Raw genomic sequence first — 6061 nt, forward strand, 5'->3', positions numbered from 1 at the left:
AAATAAACCTTTTCTTCCTTAATTCTGAATGTGGGGTATTTTGCCTTTCTGCAATGAGAGAAAAGTAACTAAGACCCTAACCTTTCCTGGCAGTATGGTTTGAAACATGGCTTTACCCTGCAGGCCCAGAAATGAGACTCTTGCAGTTTGTCCCTTGTCCCTCACATGGGATGAGCAGCCCTAGCCCCAAGCTGTGGGCATGAGACTGAAAGCTGTGACTGTGGCCTGCAGGGGAGATACATGTTCCACTTTCCGGGCAACTCTCCTGAGGCTTCATTAGCAGCTCGTTAGGCCTTCATATGATTTTCAGATTCTATTGGGTACTTTAGTTCTGCTCTTACTTCTTTTATAGTTGACACTTGAAGAAAAGGCTTTGATAACTCCATAACTTAGCTTTTGTATCAGTTATGGGACTGGGGAGATAGCTCCGTAGAATAAGCGCTTGCCAGGCAAGCCAAGGGCCTGAGTTCAATCCCCAGTTCCACCAAACAAACAAACAAACAAACACCAAAAAACCCCCAGAAAATTCACCTTTGCATTAGTATTTGTATATATAGGTTTCTTCATTCCTGTTCAATTTGCTGCAGTGTCTAGGGTTTGCAGTTACTATTTTATTTTTATTCATTTTAATGCAAAAAAGATAAAATAGCAATGAAACAGTTTCAAAACAGGTTAGTAGGACAGTTACAATAATTAATATATTGAATATTGTTGTTTTCATAGTAGTTATTCAGAGGAAAAGATGCAGACATGATATCTTGTCTAAACAATACTAGTACAAACCTTTCTTCTCAATGAACTAAGAGAAAGCTGTATATCTATCCTATCATATATATATATATATATATATATATATATTCTTTTTTGCATGTACATGGTAAACTCTGGTCTTATTAATGTAAAACTTTGGCTTCTAAGAAAGTACTGCTAACCATAATTTTGAAATCATGTGAAGATCTAATAAAATGTGCAGCCTTATTTCACCTCCCAAACAAGGGGTGGGGAGAGGCTTTTGGATGGTTGCATTCAGTGTCCTTAGATGCCCTGATAAACAGAGAATAATATCTGCCAGCTGCCCCTCTGAAATGTGGCCTCACTGTCCCTGTTGGCTTGCGAGTGGCCAGGCTGTTCAGATGGTCAGCATGGGTGTGGTCCAAGTAATGATCTAGAGTTGGAGAAATGGCTGCTGTGGTCCAGCAGGGACCCTTCTGCCATCATGCAATTAAGCTACTGGCGGGCTGCATTTCCAGGGAAGCCTGAAGCCTTGTTGCAAGCTCCTGAAGTGGTGTGAGGTTTCTCTGTATTTCCAAAGCCAGTTATTTGAAGTGATTGGGAGTGCCATTGTAGACAGTTCAGATTCCTACAGTTTGTTTCAAAGTCAGTTATTTTGAACTTGAAAATAACTTTTTTCTACCAAAAATAAGAAAAGGAAAGAAATAAAAGGCTATTTCATAGAAATCTATTTAAATTAAAACTAAGATGACTTGTGTAATGAAAAGATGGACATTTGTAATGAAAAGCAGAAAAAAAATTGAGTTCTTTATTTGAAAATGAAGGTTGTGTTCACAAATCTATTAATTATAATGGAAAATAACCATATTAATAAGTATAGTTCCTTATTTGTCCAATGTGGCTTTGAGAATAGCACTCTTAATTAGATAAAGATGAGATGTGAGTTAGAAACCTGTGCAGATTATTCAGGAGAAAATTTTCAGGACATTTAGAGGCTTGGAAATTAAGGAAAAAATTCACTTTAAAACTGCTTTGACTGTAGGGCTTAACTAGCACTAACAGTCAACCATAAGGTTTATTTTTTGTCACAAAGAAGGAATGCAAAGGAAAAGAGGGAGGGTGCATGGACCAGATTTCCAGGAATTCAGACTCTGAAATAGAGTAGTTTATTGGGGCCATACTCTGGGTCAGTGCCCCTGTGGGAGTGAGGGAACCGAAGTGAGGAAAGGGAGAAGTTAGGCAGAGATGCAGCCTCGAGAAAAGCTTCAGCGATGCTAACTGGAGCTATGGAGCAGGATTGCCCTTTGGAGTTGTACCATCTTGTGATGGGGGGTGGGGGGGAGGGCAAGGTTCATGTCTCCTCATTGATCAGTGATTGGATAAGGGATACCACCAGGACAGGGTGTGATCTAGAGCAAACAGTCCCTCTATTGAGAGCACTTCTAGAGAAACACTCCCATGACAACCACGGGCTGCCAGCCCTTCCAGCCAGTAGGGATTGGTCCTCAGGCCTGAAATCATAGAATCCATCATCATCCCTGATTTCTTTTCTCTCAAGTAACTGGGCAAGAATGAGAGCAAAGATGAAAAGTGTGTTGACGTAGGACTGTATACATAGGAGAAAAAGAGGTGACTTGTGGGGAATTGGTCAAGGGTGATCCGCAGCATCATGCTGAGGGGAAGAAAGGAGGTGCTGCCCAGGCTGCTGGCTTTCATGCTACGTGGACTTGGGGAGGGACCGGAGCCCTGTGCTAAGGGGCGTAGGAATTACAGATGAGGCCATGTGTTCCTGTTGAGGGCTCCTGTGAAGATTGCAAACAAAGTCTACTGTGATGGGTCTAGCACTTTTATTTTTAATTTTAGGATAGAGTAATAGAGACCAGTCTTTTAAAATTTTGAGATGCTCTGTATCCTTTCTATAAAATAGTTCAGTATTGCAAGCAATTGTTTTGATACCAAATGGAGCAAATCATATTTATTACTTTTTAAATTATGTGTTCTAAGGATTTTGTGATATTTTCTGACTCATCCTAAGTATTGTTGCAGAATGGATTAGTTATTTTTGGTTTTTCTTTTACAAAGGACTGTTAGGAACATAAAAGAAATTGATAAAATAGTCCTTGCTTTCAAGATTATGATTCAATTTTGAAAAGAGAGAATGCAGAGTATGCTGCTATTCCAAATATCAAATAGTATTTTTTGTTTCTAGAAAAACCTCTTGAAGGTGGAGAACACTCAGAGGGGAGATAAAAAGGAAAGGGGAGTAAAGAGATTCATCGTTCTTTCTTACATAGGAGAATAAGCAGCCCTTGCCTTCCTGAGTGAGTTAACATGCTTTTTGATATGAATCTTGAGAAGCTTCAGGTTTTTAAGTGGACTATTGCCCTCTTTGTTTATTTAATCCATGGAGTCCTTTGGTATGAGCATAACTCAGGCATCTGAGGAACATTCTGGAATGTAGATTCCAGAAATTGTCCCTTGCTCATTTTTTAGGCTAGGCGATCTATAATTCTGTCATTCTTTGGTATACTTTCTAGAATCCAGGATTATCTGTGATTAAGAAATTAATTGATCAAAGTAAGTGGCCTTATTCTGTGTTTTTTAATTTTATTTTGAAAAAAAAAACTCATCTGTGCAGTTCATATTCTTTAAATTTTTCTTAGTTTTTCTTCTTCCTTTTTTATTTTTTAAAAATAATAAAAAATAGTAAAAAGCAAAAACCATTAGAAATGATTGTTATATTGCATATTGTTGGCTTCGAATTAGTTGTTCAGATTACCAGATATAAGCACACAAAATTGGTCAGAAAATTATAAAACCTTAAAAAGGAAAGGAAAAAATTAAACAATTTTTTTTCAGTAGACCAGCAGAAATCAACAGTATAATTATCCAAGCTATCCTCTGTGTGTGTGTGTGTGTGTGTGTGTGTGTATGTGTGTGTGTGTTATTTTTTCCCCCTCCTTCTCAGTTTTATCACCTGACACACGGCATATTTGCTGCCTCAGAAATGATCTCCGGTGGAAATCAGTCACTGGGAATGATGAAGAGGAAACGTCTTGGTGGCCAAGAGGGAGTTTGTTTATATCTTGCTCCAATCTTCATGAGAAACATTTGAAGGGACCTCTATCAGCCACTGTGAAATTTACTGCAGTGATTATGCTCGTAGCAGATGTTTATGTTTTCATTCCTGGTGATATGAGCGGGAGTGGGCTTGATAAACATAAGATGTGGGAAAAGTTTATCTCTGGCTTTCCATTCCTCTCGCAGAAATCTTTCTCTTCCTAATAATCGAATTCCGCGCTTGCGGTCTCTTTGTGCCACAGCCTCTCTCCTTGCCTTTCCATCTAGTCCACTCCACAGGTAGCAAGCCAGTCCCCCTACCTGGCTTTCCTGTACCTCTGCTTCACAAGCTTGCTCTATTTGAGTTTGATTACATCTTGGCTTCTTTAGAAGACTGGACAGCTCTGATCAATCAGCTCATGTCAAGAAGAGATTAGAGGCTAAACATCAATCCCAAATATGTACCTCCTAGAAAGAGCCATTTTCATGTTAATTTGTCTGGAGCCTTACTATCTTAATTCTAGTTTTTCTACCTGGCCTGTGGTTTGGGAAAAAATTCACAGGATGAGCACTACACATTTACTGAGTCTTCAAACAAGTAGATATGTTATAGTAGAAATCAAAATTCCCTCATTTTTTTTACTTTTGCTGAACTACTCTAGATATTAAGTGGGACTCTTAGGTGAAAGACTCTGAGATGCAATGGTCTCAGCCAAAGTAGTTTTCTATGATCAGAATTCTAAGCTGTTTGGAGGTTAGTGGGATTCCCCGCCCCCACCCCCAGTGATTCTCTGATCATTTGCCCAGGTATGGGATGCATTTCTGCCCACCAATCATGTGGGCAGAAACAGTTTTTAGGTCTGAATTTTAAAAAATATCTATAAAGTTGTATCTATAAAGTCATGCTCGTGCTTGAGCCCAAGTGTCTTGGATAGTGAGTTAAAGATCTGAGCAATAGCATTAGGCAAAAAGGTGACACAGGTTCCTGAATGGCTTCTTTCGGCAGGAGACGACCCCGGTCCTGGAGCTGGTCCTTCCCTGTGTCATGGCTCCTGACCCCGGTCCTGGAGCTGGTCCTTCCCTGTGTCATGGCTCCCAGGCGCCAGTCTTTACTCACCTCTCTGACCAAGTAGGCCCTACTGTCCCTGGGCCCCAAACCTGAAGCCGTGACTCCCTCGCAGGGCCTGCGCAAGGGAGAAAAACAGCAACAAGAAGCAATTGAACACATCGATGAAGAACAAAATGAAATAAACAGACTTAATGAACAAGCCAGTGGGGAAATATTGAAAGTAGAACAGAAATATAAGAAACTCCACCAACCATTTTTTTCAGAAGAGGTCAGAATTGATCGCCAACTCCCAAATTTTTGGGTAACAACATTGGTTAACCACCTACAAGTGTCTGTGCTGCTTGGGGAGGAAGACGAGGAAGCTTTGCATTATTTGACCAGAGTTAAAGTGACAGAATTTCAAGATATCAAAATAGAGTTTTATTTTGATGAAAATCCTTACTTCAAAAATAAAGTTCTCTTCAAAGAATTTCATCTGAATGAGAGTGGTGATCCGTCTTCAAAGTCCACTGAAATCCAATGGAAATCTGGAAAGGATTTGCTGAAACATTCCAGTCAAATGCAGAATAAAGCCAGTAGGAAGAGGCAGCGCGAAGAGCTCCAGAGCTTCTTTACTTGGTTCACTGACCACTTGGCCGCGGGTGCAGATGAGCTAGGAGAGGTCATTAAGGACATTTGGCCCAACACGCTGCGGTACTGTCTGGTTCCCGACATGCATGATGAGGAGGCCGAGGGGGAAAGAGGACGACAATGATGACGAGGAGGAGGAGGAGGAGGGGATGGAGGACATCGATGAGGAGGGTGATGAGGATGAGGGCGAGGAAGACGAAGGAGAAGACGACTAACTGAATCCTGACGGATTCCAACCTTCTTTTTTTTCATTTATTTTTATTTTTATCTTCTCCAGTTCCTGGGAGCAAATTGCAGTCTTTTTTCCCCCGTGTGGTCAGTTGCCCTGTTCTTGGGGTCTCTCTTTTCAAACACCATGGTTCTTGGCTTACTTTGTGGGGAGAAACCCTGCAGAACACCGTGGCACAAGGATCTCCACAAGCTTCTGTTCTCAATTCATTTTGATCCCCTCTCGTCTCCACAAACTTTCTGGAATCAACACCACCGTGCTGTGTGGGAAAAAAGAAAACTCTCCTCACTCTTTGCTCTGCTGAAAGCTGGAGGATTCTTGGCCCCTGCTTAGCAGTGTGT

The 6061-nt window shown here is 40.8% G+C and overlaps 1 pseudogene; it reads left to right on the forward strand.

Annotated features, from left to right (window-relative positions):
* Positions 1–1142: 1142 nt before the first annotated feature.
* Positions 1143–5731, forward strand: LOC101571537 (annotated as a pseudogene).
* Positions 5732–6061: the final 330 nt, after the last annotated feature.

Source organism: Octodon degus, unplaced genomic scaffold, assembly GCF_000260255.1.
Source record: "Octodon degus isolate 3935 unplaced genomic scaffold, OctDeg1.0 scaffold00016, whole genome shotgun sequence".
NCBI lineage: Eukaryota > Metazoa > Chordata > Mammalia > Rodentia > Octodontidae > Octodon > Octodon degus.